At 40.3% G+C, this 16,205-nt stretch overlaps 1 protein-coding gene across 1 annotated transcript in view; it reads right to left on the reverse strand.

Moving 5' to 3' along the window:
* SMAP1 (small ArfGAP 1) overlaps window positions 1-16,205 on the reverse strand; it is a 3,101,511-nt gene that overhangs the window by 2,216,545 nt on the left and 868,761 nt on the right. The window lies entirely within an intron of this gene.

Raw genomic sequence — 16,205 nt, forward strand, 5'->3', positions numbered from 1 at the left:
ATCCTTGAAGGACATCTGTACTATGTTCAACGTGTTTCACTGTTGCAGTCATTACACTTGGGTTGAATCCCAAAGCTGAGGTTGGGCGGCTGGGTCTAAATTGGATTTGGAGAGGCTACCAGGCCCTGCAGAACTGCAGTGGCAAAGCCTGCTCTGGATTTAGAATAGAGAGGTAAGTGGTAGTGCTTGGTGAAAGTGTGCACTGAACTCCAGGTTGCAGCTTCTAAAATGTCTTTGATTGGTACTCCTCTGAGAAAGGTTGCTGCTCTGGTAGAATGTGGCCTAATGCCCTTAGGCACTAATTTGCCATGTTGTGCATTACAGAAGCGAATGCAGTGTCCTATCCATTTTGAAATTGTCTGCTTTGTGATAGGCTTTCCTTGTGATCCTGCAACATAGGCTACAAACAGTTGCTCAGTTTTTCTGAAAGCTTTTGTTTTGTCCAAGTAGAATCGTAGCTGTCTGTGTATATCCAAAGCGTGCAGAAGTCTCTCCCCTTTATTCTGGGGGTTTGGGTAGAAAGTTGGCAAATGAATGGTTTGGTTCAGAGCCACATTGGAAACCACGTTTGGCATGAATATTGGGTTTGTCCTAAGAGAAACCCTGTCCTGGTGAAAAATGATGAAAGGTTCCACAGCCATTAATGCCTGTAACTCTGAGACTCTTCTTGCTGAAGTTATTGCTAGGAGCAGAGCAGTTTTCCATGATAAGAATTTTATATTAGCTGTGCTGGCTGGTTCAAAAGGAGGCAGTGTGAGCTTTTCTAAAACAAAATTGAGATCCCAAGTTGGTATTGGTGCTCTCCTTGGGGGTCTTATGTTTTTTGCCTCTCTGAGGTTCTGTCTTAGTAGAGGATGTGAAAAAATAGGAGGTTCCGTATTGTAATGAGCTGAAACGGCAGAGGCATGGATCTTAATTGATGAGAAAGATAGGCCTTTGTCCAGCATCTCAGTTAGGTATTGAAAAATGCGAGGTATATTTGGAACAAGTGGTTCGAGCCCTTGTGCCTGGTTCCAAGCACAGAATCGCTTCTATTTTTCTGCATAAGATTTCCTAGTGCTGGGCCTCCTGGCTTCTAAAATGACATCCATAACAGCTTTAGAGAGAGGCGCAGTATGAGTGGCTACATTATCTGCCATGCTGCCAGATTTAAGGTTCTGAGTTGACTGTGCATAATCTGATTGTTTTGTTGAGTCCGAAGATGAGGAAATTGAGGTAAAGACCATGCTGGGCCTTGAGACAAGCTCTTTAGGATTGGGTACCAGTGCTGGCGTGGCCAGTCTGGGGCAATCAGGATAATTTTTGGCCTCTCTTGTCTGACTTTTAGGAGCACCTTGGTAAGAAGAGGCATTGGAGGGAAGGCATAAACTGTCAGGGCTCTCCAGTTGAATGATAGAGCATCCACTTTCCATGCTTGAGAGTGATAAGTTCTTGTGCAGAATTTCTGTAGTTGGCAATTGTGAGGGGAGGCAAAAAGATCTATGTCTGGGCGTCCCCATTTCCTTGTTATCATGCTGAACACCTGTGGATTTAGTTTCCATTCGTAAGGATCCATGAGATTTCTGCTTAGTTCGTCTGCCAGTGTATTTTTTGTTCCCGGCAGGAATTGTGCCTGCAGATGTACTTGATAGGTCAGTGCTGTGTTCCACAAAGTCATGGCTTGCCTGCATAGGGGGTAGGAATGTGTGCCCCCTTGCTTATGTACCACATAACTGTGGTATTGTCCGTCTTTATTAGTAATTGTCCTGGTTGTAGTAGGTCCTTGAAAGCTGTCAGGGCATTCTGTACAGCTAGCATCTCTTTCTGATTAATGTGAAGATGCATTTGTTCCTTGGGCCACATGTCCTGAATACATTTTCCTGCCATATGTGCCCCCCCAGGCATAATCCGATGCATCCATTGTTATTGTCTGCCTGGCTGTAGGCTGTCCCTTGTTGTGGTGACAGGCCTAGGACCACCATCGAAACTCCTGTTGTAAGCAGGGAATTAAAATTATGATTGTCTCCAGGCTGTGGCAATGTTGAGTCCAAACACTTTTTAGATACCATTGTAGTTTATATATTAATTTATATATTTGGGATAATTGTGTTTATTTGTATTACATTTCATGCATTTATGAACGAATGTACTATTTGATGCACTAGAGGGCGCTCCATGCTTTCTCTATGAAATTTGTATAAGTTGGAAGACAGCAAGTTACGTTTTGTCTTCATTTTGTACATCATGTTTGGTTGCTGATGAAGGATTTACCAAAACCGGTACAACCATGTTGGTGTACGGTTATGTTATTTTGCTGTCTTGAAGTTGGACATTAAATAACGATTGCCTGATTCTAGGAGTTGAGTGCTGGCTTTCTTTTCTTCACTTTTGGTTTGGTTTTCCAGCCGTGCACCTGCCGTTCGTGCAGGAGGATGTTTTGGATTTAATGAAGGTTTTTGTCTCTTGCTGATGGCTTCCCCTGGATGGCATCATATATTTGGATTAGAAAGCTTTGGAGTGCCTTACAATATGGTGGAATGATGGTTGTTTGGTGTTTTGGGATGATGATTTTTTTTTTTTTTTTTAAGATCCCGAGTTCCTGTTTGGATGTTCCCAGTCGCATCTGGGTTTATATTGGGACTTTGTGGTCGTTTGGACTGAGGACTTAAAGTGACTATATTTTTTCTTTTTTTGTTTGGCAGAACATTTCATGAGGACTATATTTTTGCAAGTATTTATTAATGGTTCATCATTTTATGTTTGTCAACTGTTTGATATCTTGCATGGTATCATATTTATGACAAATTTAGATAATTGTTCAATCTGATATGCTGGTTGTTTTCAAACATATTTGCATTCTTATGTCATGTACTGCCATTATTATTATTATTATTATGGATAGGTTAGGGGCCGTATATATTTTTTAGACATGTCATATGTTTGTTCTTTTGAATTATATTTAGGCACTAGTTTATTTTTCACATAAGTGCTGCTGTTGGCCAAATTTTGGGTTTGCTCCATCGGGCTTACTTTTAAAAGTTGGCCTCCATAACAGTTTTTTACAGGATGAATAGGTTATCATATGTAAAATTGGTGGGCTTTTGAGCTTACATGTTTCACATGTTTTTTGATATGCATTTTACATGTATTATCTTTTATTTCTGTATTTGGTAGTGTGGAGTTAGTGGGTTATAAGTGTGTTAGTCTTCTGCCCCTCTTTTTGTCTCTGGGCCCCTTTTGAGGTATAGGATTTTTTTCTTTTTTGATGGTATATGCTATGTGATGTACTATTCCTTGGGGGTTATATTTGCAGGGATTATTTGGCTTATCCAAAAAATGTTTTGGTTTATAATTAGTAGATTGGATAATTTTTATCCTATTATTACAGACATCAGGACAGTTCTTCTGAACATATCTAATTTATTTTATTTTTTGCTTTTTCACCACTGGCCAAGGATACTCATATGTTTTTTATACTTGTGATTTAAGATACATATATATGGCCCCTTTTTGATTACGTAGTGTGAGCTTTTTGTAGGCTCAATACAGGCTTTCTTCATAAGCTTGTTGGCTATAATAGTATCTAATTGGGGCCTTGCTTTTTAATATTTTTGATATTTGTGATCATATATGGTTCCCTTGTGGTTTATGGAGTGTAATAATAAGGTGACCATATGGTTTCAACTAATTTGGAGTGTATTTAAGATTTAAGGTTGGTTACATGAATTATGCATTTAGTATACTGATTGTCCAACCAATTGTTTATGTAATATATTCAGTGTGGAACCTATATTTTTCACATGTGTTACACATATCTTTACACCTGGTATTGCATTTGTGTTTATTTTTGGCCAGGGATGGAACTAGAAAATCTAATCAAAGGTCTGTCTTCAGACTCTGAGGATCTGGGTATTTTTGGGCTAGCTTCAGGTTCAGGTGAGGTTGTTCAGGGTGTCCGGGATCCTATTCAGGATTGTAATTTAGCTTTTGCTAAATTAACCAAAGACCTCATTTCTCTTCGTAAAAATGTTTGGCGTTTAAAACTATTTCAGGCCTATCAATGTAGAAAGATAGTTCCTAGAGGACTTAGGGTTAGGATTCAACCTATGGTGGCTGAACCGGATGAATGTCTTCTCACACAATGGGCGGAGGCCCAACAAAATGTTTCCATGATCTTTGTGGATCTTCTGAGTAGTTTCTATGAGAGGAAGGTTGAACAGCAAATTGCCAATGTATCGTTGATTAGCAAAACTGTGGAGGTTTTTTGCACACTTTCTTGCTATAAAGATAATATTGGAAAACTTGGCAAGGAATTGGCTATTTTGGATTTAGGTTTGAAGGATAGAAAGGTCAAGAAATTTACTAGGGATGTGGGAGACTATGATAGGAGGAAGCCATCTGATTTGTGACCTAGAGTCAAATTTGATATGCCCACAGATTCATCTAAGAGAATGAGAGTCACTCGGCCTAAATCTATTCTGAAGAAAAGGAGTAGGGAGTCCATGCCATCTGGCGAGGACTCATCCTCCAATATTGAATGGGAGGATACTCATATTAGCATTTCCCCTGTTTCCAAGAGGAATAATTTGGATAGAGGTTTTATTGGAAAGACCCCTTTAGGCACAAGTTCCAGAGACGAGGGGGGAGAAAGCATCACAAACCCAGATGGGCTGGAGGACATCCTACAACAGATGACCAGGATTTAGCATCCACTGTTAATAATGTGCATAACATTTCCTCAGTGTTACTGGATGATCAACAAGTTGATATATTGAATAAAGGACTAAGTTTTGTCCCTGGGTTTTTTGTCCAAGAACATTTTTTTTGCTGAGGATGTGGTTACATTTTGTCAAAATTTGAATTTGAAATGCTATTTTCATGGGACTGATTATGATGCCTCTGAGGTTAGGGATTTTCCCTTCCAGGCCTCCAGGTTCAGGCCACCTATGCAACCCATTGTCCAAACATTTCAAAATGCTGTCCTTAAAGATTTACATTTATATCTACATAAACAGGACAGGCTTAAAGATAATTTGAATAAAAATCAGAGAATATGTTTGGAGAAACTGATTAACAACAAGGATTTTGTTGTTCTTTCAGCGGACAAAGGGGGAGCAGTGATGGTCCAGGATCTGGGGGACTATGAAGCTGATCGCCAGTTATCCAATCATAATCATTATCAGGAAATGCAGGTGGATCCCACTTTGCAACTTAAAAAGGATGTTGATATGTTTTTGGATTTGGCTGCAGAGGAGAGCATAATTAATGATGAAGTGTGTCATCAACTTAAGGTTGATTTTCCTAGCAGGCAATATATCTATTTTCTCCCGAAGATCCATAAAGACCCCATAAGGCCATCCGGGAGACCGATTGTATCAGGTAGGGGTTCCCTTACAGAACCCCTTTCTGAATTTCTCACATTATATTTAAAACCACTTTTGGTACATATACGTTCTAGAATCCAAGATACTACACAGTTCCTTTCCATTATCTCTGAGACCCAACTAGAGTCCCATTGGTTTTAGTGCACCTTGGATGTCACCTCCCTATATACCAGTATTCCCCATTGGGCAGGACTTTTGGCCCTGCAATATTGGTTGGATAAGGTCAACATCTATAAGCCTGGTTTTAATACCCTCTTGGTATGCATGACTGAACAGGTCATGATTCACAATGTGTTCTTTTTTAAGGACAGGTGTTTTTGGCAGATACAGGGCACTGCTATGGGGGCTTCTTTTGCCCCCATTTATGCAGATCTATTCATGGCATATGTGGAGGATCAGGTAATTTATGACATCAGTCACAATATCTATATTAACGAGATGGATATTTGGAGGAGGTATCTTGATGACTGCTGGATGGTGTGGAGAGCTAATGAGGAATTCCTTTTGGAATTCCTTGAGTATCTAAATGGTAATATATGGGGGATTGAATTTAAGTTGACTTTTTCTAGATCTGAAATTACTTTTTTGGATGTTTTGGTAAAAAGAACGGACACCAACACTCTTGAGAGTGAGATATTTAGAAAATTTCATCAATTCAATACCTTATTACATGCCACCAGTTTCCACCCCCAGCATGTCATCAAGAACATCCCCAAGTCCCAATTCCTTCATGTTAAAAGGATTTGTTCTAGCTCCTCCACATACGACCATTACAAGAGGGATCTTATCACCAGGTTTAAAAGTAGGGGTTATTTAGGGGGTGACATCACAAGGGCCAATCGTTTTGCAAATCAGCAAGATAGAACTGATTTATTATTCTATCAAAATCGGGATAATGCTAAGTCTGATTTGCTTAGATTGGTAACAACTTATGGGAGGAATACAGTTGGATTTATGAACATTATCCATAAGCATTGGTATTTGTTAAAATCAGATAATGTCTTAGAGAAATATATAGGGGACCGGTGTCACTATTCATTTCGGAAAGGCCGGTCTTTGGGTTCTCTTTTCAGTCATTATAAGAAGGTTTATTATAGAGATACATGTTCTATTACTCAAGCTCACCTTTTTACAGGCACTTTATTTGGATGCTATCCATGTGGTCATTGTACCTACTGCCCTACTGTGTTGAAATGTCGAACCTTTTCTTCACAAAACTGTCCACAAGTTTATGACATATTATGTTTTGCCAATTGCAGTACTTCTTGGGTGATTTATTTGGCCCAGTGCAATTGTCGAGCTTTCTATGTTGGACAAACTTCCCGTCCTTTTAAAGTTAGAATAGGGGAACATCTTAGTGATATCAAAAACAAAAAGGGGTCCAGTTCTTTACACAAGCACATTTCCAAACACCCTACAGGCAATTTTTGTTTTATGGTCATTGATCACATTAAGGACAGACATGTACAATCTCATGTTTTACATGATAGGCTCACCTACAAAGAGAAAATGTGGATCATCAAACTAGGGGCTCCATTTTCCCCTGGCTTGAATGATCATTTTTGAGGCTTCCAATTCATATGTTTGTTGTTATTTGGGTTTATATATTAATTTATATATTTGGGATAATTGTGTTTATTTGTATTACATTTCATGCATTTATGAACTAGTGCACTATTTTATTGATGCACTAGAGGGCGCTCCATGCTTTCTATATGAAATTTGTATAAATTGGAAGACAGCAAGTTAGGTTTTGTCTTCATTTTGTACATCATGTTTGGTTGCTGATGAAGGATTTACCGAAACCGGTACAACCATGTTGGTGTACGGTTATGTTATTTTGCTGTCTTGAAGTTGGACATTAAATAACGATTGCCTGATTCTAGGAGTTGAGTGCTGGCTTTCTTTTCTTCACCATTGTAGTTTCCTCATATGCAGTCTTGCATATGGAATTAGTAGACTGCAGGACGCCATGAAGCCCAGGGCCTGCAGAATTTTTCTTGTAGGGAGCTGGGTCTTTGTTGCCATCATTTGAAAGTAATGAGTCAGTTGCCTTTGTTTGTCTGGCGTGAGATAAGCCATCTGGGCAGTTGTATTTAAGCTTGCACCCAGGAATATTATCTCTTGAGCGGGCACTAGTTTTGATTTATTTTCGTTTACTGTGTACCCTAGGCAAATTAGTAATCTTTTTACAAACGCCAGATGCTTTAGAAGAATGTCCTTGCTCTCTGCTTGAATAAGGCAGTCATCCAAGTAGGGATATATTTGAATTCCTTTTTGTCTGCAAAATGCAATTACTGGTGCCAGGCATTTTGTGAAGACCCTGGGTGCAGTAGATAAGCCAAAGGGCAGTGCAGAGAATAGGTAATGCATTGAGCCTGCTATGAATCTGAGGTATCTTCTGCAAGATTGTCTGATTGGGACATGCAGGTATGACTCCTTGAGGTCCAAAGTAACTAGCCAAGCTTTCTTGCCCAGCATGGGTAGAAGTTGCTGTAGCGTTAACATTTTGAATTTTGGAACATCCAGTAAAGTATTTAGGATTGACAGGTCCAGTATTGGTCTCCAGGCTTTGTCCTTTCTGGGTACTAAGAAAAGTCTTGAGTAAAATCCTTGGCCCTGTTCTTGCTGAGGTACTCTTTGAATAGCTCCCATGTCCATGAGAGCAGCAATTTGTTTTTGTGCTTCTGCCCATTGGTTTTGTGGCAGGTCTGGCATACCTTTTGATTTTGGAAGCTTGTGAAAGTGGAACCTGTAACCCTGAGAAACAATATTCAGTACCCATTTGTCCTGGGTGATTATGTGCCAATTTTTTTGAGAAAGGTGCTAGCTTTCCCCCTAGGGGTGCTGCCAAAAGGTAAGTGCTTGGCATCTGTAGAGGGAAGTCATTGGGACTGTTTCCTATAAGTTTGTGCTTTGTCTTCACCTCCTTTGGGGTCAGAAGCACCCCATTGTTTAGGTCTGTAGGAGCCTTGAGGCTGAGATCTGCCTCTTGGGCATCTGTATCTGCCTCTTTGTGGCCTGTCCAAAGGACCAATGTTTTGAAGGCCAGTTTCTGCTAAACCTAGGTGGTTGAACCTGTAAGAAATCCTTTACTGTCTGCATTGATTTTGCATTATCCTCCATTTTCTTTAACACCTCTTCTGCCTTAACACCAAACAAAGTATCATGCTGTAGTGGAGCATCCAATAATTTTACTTTAACATGTTCAGGTAAACTTTGTTCTTTCAACCAAGCATGCCTTCGAATAACAGAGCCTGTAACTGCGGCTCTACAAGAAGCCTCTAATGAATCAAAACCACATTGTAGAGTATGCTTTCCCACTTGTTCAGCTGCATGCAATAAATCCTGCATTTCCTTACTGTCAGGACTTTCTGAGTTTGAAACCATTTTCTGTTTTAACAAGGACATGAGGTACTGTTGATATTTAAGCATGTGAAACTGGCAATTTAAAGCTGTTACAGCTAAAGTAGCAGAAGTGTAATTTTTTCCCCCATCTATCCAGAGCTCTGGAATCCCTATCCGAGGGGACAGGATTTTTAGCAGTGGAAGCCTTAACCCCTTTAGGACCCTGAGAAATTGTTTCTGAATCTGCAGCAGGATTTTTGTAAAGAAATGTATGAGTCAAGGACCCTGTAGTACCTAAAACTCACTGGTTGGATTCAAGACGCTCTCCACAAGATGCTAGAATATTTTTCCTTTTATATTCTAGCATCTTGTGGAGAGCGTCTTGAATCCAACCAGTGAGTTTTTGGTTTCTTTTTCGTTCATCGGACCCTGTAGTACCTGTCTGGCTTGACTGGTGCAGGGGGTAAAGAATCAGGAGACAGACTGGATTCAGAGAAAACATCATCAACAATATAAAGCACAGGGGGAATAGCCAGAGGCCTGTGCTGAGGCAATAAAAGACAGTCTCTGAGCCTTTTCTTGGATTCTGAATAATCCTGGCTCTCCCAATGGAAATGCTCCCTCATGGTGTGCAGGGTTTCCCCAAAAGAATAATCCTCAGGCGGAGAGGCTGAAGGTATAGACTCTTCTGCATCAGAGTCCTCATAGGGAGGGAGAGAATATCCCTGATCAGAAGAGGAATCAGAGGAAATAGAAACCTGGTCAGAGGAATCATAGTCAGTGTCTTGCCTAGGCCTTTTGTCAGGAGGGGGATGGGAACCCCTGATTAAAGTAATTAGGTTTTCGGCCATTTTAAGCATCTGTTTCTTTGGCATGGATGACTGCTCAGGAGAATGCTGTACTTGTTTCCTTGTCTTTAATGGAGTTTTTGACTTTGCCTTGACTGCTGAAGTGGGCTTAATAGTAAGCTGTGAAGGTCTGAAAACACCCTCAGAATCCGATGCCTGCTCAGCGGCTCCGAACCCATCTGAGGGAATAGTTTCCGCAGGCCCAATACCTTGAGTTTCCACAGGCCTCGGTGTCTCCATGTGGCTGTCGGATACGGCCTGTGGCTCTGAGGTAGCGGGTGTCAGGGGCTGCGAAAGTGCCTCACTGAGAACTGGCAAACCGGCGACTGGCCTAGAAAAGGCTTCGTCGTCGGTTTTGGACCTCAGAAGCCTGTTCCTTTCTTTGTCTTTGCGTTTTTTTATAAATTCCGGTCGTCGGTTGTTCCGACGGCATTATGTAATTAAACCTTCGGCCAAAGTAATGTAAAGCAAAATCAAACCGACGTTTAATAGTGCGTTTGTTGAATCTAGCACAAAACCGACAACCAGTAATGTCATGGTCAGGGCCTAGGCAAAGAATACAGTAAAAGTGAAAGTCCTTATGAGGTATTTGCTTCCCACAAGAAATACAATTATTAACTTTTACTGACATCGGTCTGGAGCAAGAAAAAGTTTCCCCAACGGGGTACTTAGCTTTATTGAAGACTTCGGTTCTGAAACTCAATTTCAAAAATCTCAGGAGTCGGCCGACCGGCACTTGAGAACTGCTTTTGCCTCAGGTACCGTGCAGCAAGAAAGACTGAAGAAAATGGTGTCGGTTGCATCTTTTATACCCCTGGCACACTGATGACAGGGAAGAGGCAACGGCAACCGACGCCGGACCTAGACTTTGGAACTCGGGCCGACTGCGGTTAGCCTGCCAGCAGGATAACCCAAGTGTAATGACTGCAACAGTGAAACACGATGAACATCCCTAAGCCTCTTTTTAGATTCTGAAAAATGCTGACTCTCCCAGTGAAAATGTTCCCTTAAGGTATGCAAAGTTTCTCCAAAAGAAAAATCCTCAGGAGGAGAAGCAGAAGGATGGATTCTTCTGCATCAGAGTCCTCATAAGGTGGAATAGATAATTCCTGATCAGAAGAGGAATCAGAAGAAATGGAAACCTCATCTGATTATTTATAATCAGTGCCTTGCCTAGGCCTCTTAGCAGGAGGGGTATGGAAACCCCTAATCAAGGTAATTAAATCCTCAGCCATTCTGATCATTTGTTTTTTAGGCATAGGGGCCTGTGCACATGGCCCAAGCATAGTTTTTTAGACATAGAAGTTGATTTTGGCCTAGGTTTTGAAGATGGCGTCGGTTTAATATACAAATCTTTAGGCCTGAAACCACCCTCAGAAGCCGGTGCCTGCGGGTTCAATACTTAAAGTGTCTCGCGGTAAACAGGACTCCGAATGGGTCTCAGTAGAGGCCTGTGAATCAAAAGTAGTGGGCATCAGGGGCTGCTAAAGCGCCTCACTGAGTACCAGCGACTGGCTTAGGAGAAGCTTCGATTTCGGTTTTGGACCTCGACTGTCTGTCTCTGTCTTTTTCTTTGCATTTTTTGTGTATTCCGGTAGTCGGACTGCTAACCGACAATATTTCTGGATAGTTAAATCTTGAGCCAAAATATTTAGATGCAAAAATATACAGACGCTTAATAGTGCGTTGATTAAATTTAGCACAAAACCGACAGCAATGCACATTGTGGTCAGGGCCTAGGCAAAGAATACAGTACAAATGAAAATCCTTATGAGGTATTTAATTCCCACAAGTAATACAATTATTAACTTTTACTGACATTGGTAAGGAGCAAGCAAAAGTTTCCCCAACGGGGTACTTAGCTTTAGGTTGAAGGCTTCGGTTCTGAAACTCAAAAATGAAAATTTCAGGAGTCGGCCGACCGGCACTTGCGAACTGCTTCTGCTTCGGGCACCGTGCGGCAAGAAAGACTGATGAAAATGGCATCGGATGCATGTTTTATACCCCTGACGACCTGACGTCATGGAAGAAGGGACAGCAACCGATGCAGGACCCAAGACTTTGTTATTCAGGCCGACTGAGGGCAACATGCCAGCAGATTACCCAAATGTAATGACTGCAACAGAGAAACACGAAGAACATCTACACTGACTAACTGCAAGGGCTTCTGGGTATCCTGTGGCATAACCTAACATATAATAATGTCTACTACCTGCATGTCTGTTATGGCTATAAATACTAACAGATCATTACCACTTGCCTCAGGTGAAGACTACGGACAGTAAGGGCATGAGTCATAGCAGTGCTCTACTGTTATCTAAATCCCTTGCCAAAATAATCTGTACAGCACCTTTTTTAACACCAAAATGACCACAAAATATAAGGTATGTACTTCTTTCAATACTAGGTTCCATTAAAGCTGAAATCTGTTAAAACAACCTTTTCCCTTCCTTTAATACTCTAAGTACATAATTGTTCACTTCAAAACAAGAGAAACTGGAAGTACCATCTATCAGTTACTTGTATATATTTTGAAGTTCTGTAACTATAGGGTCTCAGACATGAGATGTCCTGAAATTAAGCTAGTTAATTTAAAAGTTGATAATGGGCAGGCTTGCTTTCCTCATCGTGACTCATCACAGCACCTTCCACATGTAACTTACATTCAACAACGGAGGCTGTTTTCTGTTGTCTCTAGGGAATTTCTGTTGAAAGTGGGAAAAAGGATGCGTCTCCTCAAGACATCCTTTACCTTGTCTGTTACTCCAAGTGGTACACAGAGAGCATTAGTGCCCAATACGTAATATTTAATTTATTTCTGAGAGTAATGTAGTCTTTTCCATCTTCATGTAAACATGCTACACTTAACTTATTTCTACATAAGACCTTAATAACAAGTCAGAAGTCACCATACTACCAGAGTCTGAAACAACCAACATAGTAATTTCATTTACAGACATTTTGAACTTTTGCAATGACACAGTTCATATCACTCTGTATGAAATGGCATGTATCATTAAAAACAAGCTGTGTTTTTGTCTCATTATCATTATAAACTGTATTATAAACATGTCTAGCAATGGTTCTTCCTGAAATGGACAATTTCTATACAAATGCTCCTCCTTCTTGACATTTATAACAACAGATATATACAGACCTTGTTTGCAACTCCTCCCCCCAAACTCGGAACCCTTGGTTCTATTTCAGGATTACCAGTCCCTAGTTTGGTTTCATTTTGTTTTACAACCTCTTCCCTTAATAAGAACAACTGGTGGGTCTCCAGGTGCTGTAGCTAGACCACAGGATGCTAGGCACCTCCATCTAATAGTCCGTCCTCCCAACCCTTGTTTTAGGGCAGCCAAATCACAGAGAAGTGGAAGTGAAGAGCAGCATTAGTTTGGTACTATCCTCTGGATGGGACCACCCAGCAGGTTGAGAAGGGAAAAGGGAAGTGTAAAGCAACATCCTGGAGGTGAAGAGGAGTGGGTGCCTACAGCATCATCTTCTGCACGTACCAGGCTTTTTCTTGGCCCTACCCACATTTCATTTTGTCTATAAAACACCATTAGGCTAGACATACAATGGGGTGAGCCTCTAAAGACAAGCTTGCCGTGGGCCCTAGGACAACCATTCTTCCTTGGCATTCCTATAAAACCCAGTCTGGTGATTATTCCAAGCTCCAGTCCTCAAAATCTGCCTACATCAGCTCAAGCCCTCCCCTACATGGATAGGTATGTCCATCCTCCCTGCCAACTCTATCAAATATTCAAGCCAGTAACTGAACTCAATTTGCCCGGGCTTTAGCCAAGGTTTCATCCCTTTACACCATTGGGCTGGCACAAAGAGAATAGTGTTACCAGTTATTTGAAGTATGGCGCTTCAAGATCTACTAGTAACTTTGAGAAAATCAGTTACTCAAAATGCAAAATTGCTCTCCAAGCAGTTGTTAGGTCTCCTACATTTGTGAGTGTTTTGATTTGCCCATTTTCAGACAGCACTATGTAATTTGCAGAAAACTTTCCATACAAAACAGCTCCACTACCCAAGCCCAGCTATTTTTGGGTGAAGTAACTTCTACACCAGGTGTACTAAAACACATAGTTAATGATCAAATCACTTTCATTCCTAAAATGTTTCAGGCATGGAAATGCTGGACACAATGTGGCAACTAACCCAAGGTGACTTAGCTTTTTTCTTGTTTTTTTTTTTTTTTTTTTTTTTTTTTTTTTTTTTAAGGCAACATAGCATTTTGGTCTTCATCTTCTGGTAATCACTGGCAATGTCGGATGAGCAGTCCAAGTCATGCCTCCTGAAGTTCTTTGGTGAGGAAAAAGGTAACCAGGTTGTCCCACTCAACATTAGCCACTTTTCATTTTGGCTACTTGTGCAAAAGCCAACACAAATACTTAATCACTATAAGCTGTAAGCATGTCCTGTAGGAAATGACTTGCACTTATAATTTAACCCTACCAGTAGAGAAACATTAAAATAATTCAAAAAGCCAATCTGTAACATTTAGAAGTAGTGCTTTTGCCTACATTATCAGAATACATATTTTTTGTGAATGTCTTCAATAAGGACTAGGGATAAACAAGCCAAAAAGCCAAGGAAACCGTCCTAGAACTGAGAAGAGAGACAGGGAGTCACATGGCAGCAAAAATAAGAACTATAGCATCTACAAAGTAGAAAAAGAAGACTGATCAGATGTAGGTGGAAATATTCAAAACAAGCATCTCTTAAATAATAAATATCAAAATCATTCAACAAAACTATAAACATGTAATAAAAGGTTAGAGATAAGAGAAAGTACACTAAATTCCATTCAGTTGAAAATATCCAAGTTGCAGAAGTTTGGAACTGCCTTATGTAACAAAACTGTGAAGTAGCAGGCCACACAAGATGATTGCATTAAACTAATGGAGGTGGACAACAAGACAAATGTTAACAATTTTTGATTTACACTTATTCTGGAGCAGAGAGCAGTGGTTTGTCTTTCGGCTTTTCCCGGTTAGGGGTCGCCACACGGAACTCAGGTCCGCTAAAGACTGGCAGTTGGTTTTTATGGTGTCGAGTTGCCAGCCCGACCGCCAACCTTCAACGAATGCACGCCCATTCAACGGATGTCTTTCGAATGCCCACTCAACGATGGGGAGGACATGCAGACTCCACGCAGAAGGCTAACTGTTTGAAATTCATGTAACAACAAATTCGTGACACAATGATCAATACAGCCCAAATGATTTATGACACCAATACTACTAAAACAAAGATGCAGAGTCTAATAATAGTGAAATTACAGAATTATCAACTAAAAGAAATATTCCTGTCAACGAGGTGAGTTACTGACAAGAAGCTAATGATAGAAGTAACCAGTTTCTGCTGAGAATGACTAATTTCTCAAAACCAGGGAATGGAGAAGCATATTTGCATCAACCATCTGTGCATGCAGGGAATCCAGTTTAAAGTTTAGAATATTCTACCCAGTTAGCATGAATTTTTTTTTCCAAAGCACCAAAATACTTCTGGAAGCTGACATTTAATTGGAGGAAATCAGGAAAAAAAATAGACAGCAAAAGGATAGTGATTCAGCAGGAGGATCAACCTTCTTGCAGATACAGCCAAAACATAGACACAGCAAAAACATGAATATCAAACCCTTTCATATGTTTAAAAAGATAATAGAGAACAAAGAATGAGAGAGTCACGCATTGACTAAGAAGGCCGTCTAGAAATTTGTTAGAAATCAAGATCTAATTGGAATGGAAAGCAGTGGAAGAAGAGATGTGAACAGAGCAGCAGTAATGAATGATTTGCTTATACAACTGCAATGCATCAACCTATGGTTAATCTGGTAAATGTTTAACTAATGATTGTGAATGGGTTTAGCAATGTAAACACAGGTAAAACTAACTGAATTTCCTAGACCTAGAAAGCTACTACTACTATTTGCTTTACAGTCTGTACTTGGCTTTAGGAAAATTTGTTAGCCTACTTTCGCATATCGTTGTGGTCTGATGATGTCACTCTGGAAGACACTGATTTAAGATCAGACTTCAACAAATAGGAGTTTACAGTATACTGGCCTTTTTGATGTGGATAACATTTGATTACAGACAGCCTCTTAGATTGCAGAAGTGCATTTAACAATGATTTTATGTACCCTGAATTTTTAATTTGTTTTCCTGAATAGGTCAAAAACACTCTCTCTTTCCAAAGTTGCCCAAAATCATGTACCATTCCAAAAGCATAATTGCTGTCTGTACAAATATTGACCACCTTGTCTTTGTCTAACTCATCAACATTTTGCAAAGCTAATATAACACAGCTATTTGAGCAGAGTGAACACCCTCTAATCTTTGTTGCAACAATATTCTCTTCGGTGCAGATGGCTATTTCCACAGTCAATTGGTCTCTTTCATTTCTTCCACGAGCCATCCATGAACACGTTCAGTTCAGCATTGGGTATAGGAGTATCCTTGAAGTCCTTCCCAGGAGAAAGCAAATAGTTACACACGCACAATCATGTGCTTCACCATCATCAGCAGCATGGAACAGAGATGCAGATGCGGGATTTACAACAGGACAGTGGATCATAGAAATAGATGGATCAGAAAGAAGTGTAAGTTCTAATCGATTTAGATATGTA

Source organism: Protopterus annectens, chromosome 2.part2 (genome assembly GCF_019279795.1).
Source record: "Protopterus annectens isolate FY-2018-M chromosome 2.part2, PAN1.0, whole genome shotgun sequence".
Taxonomy (NCBI): domain Eukaryota; kingdom Metazoa; phylum Chordata; order Ceratodontiformes; family Protopteridae; genus Protopterus; species Protopterus annectens.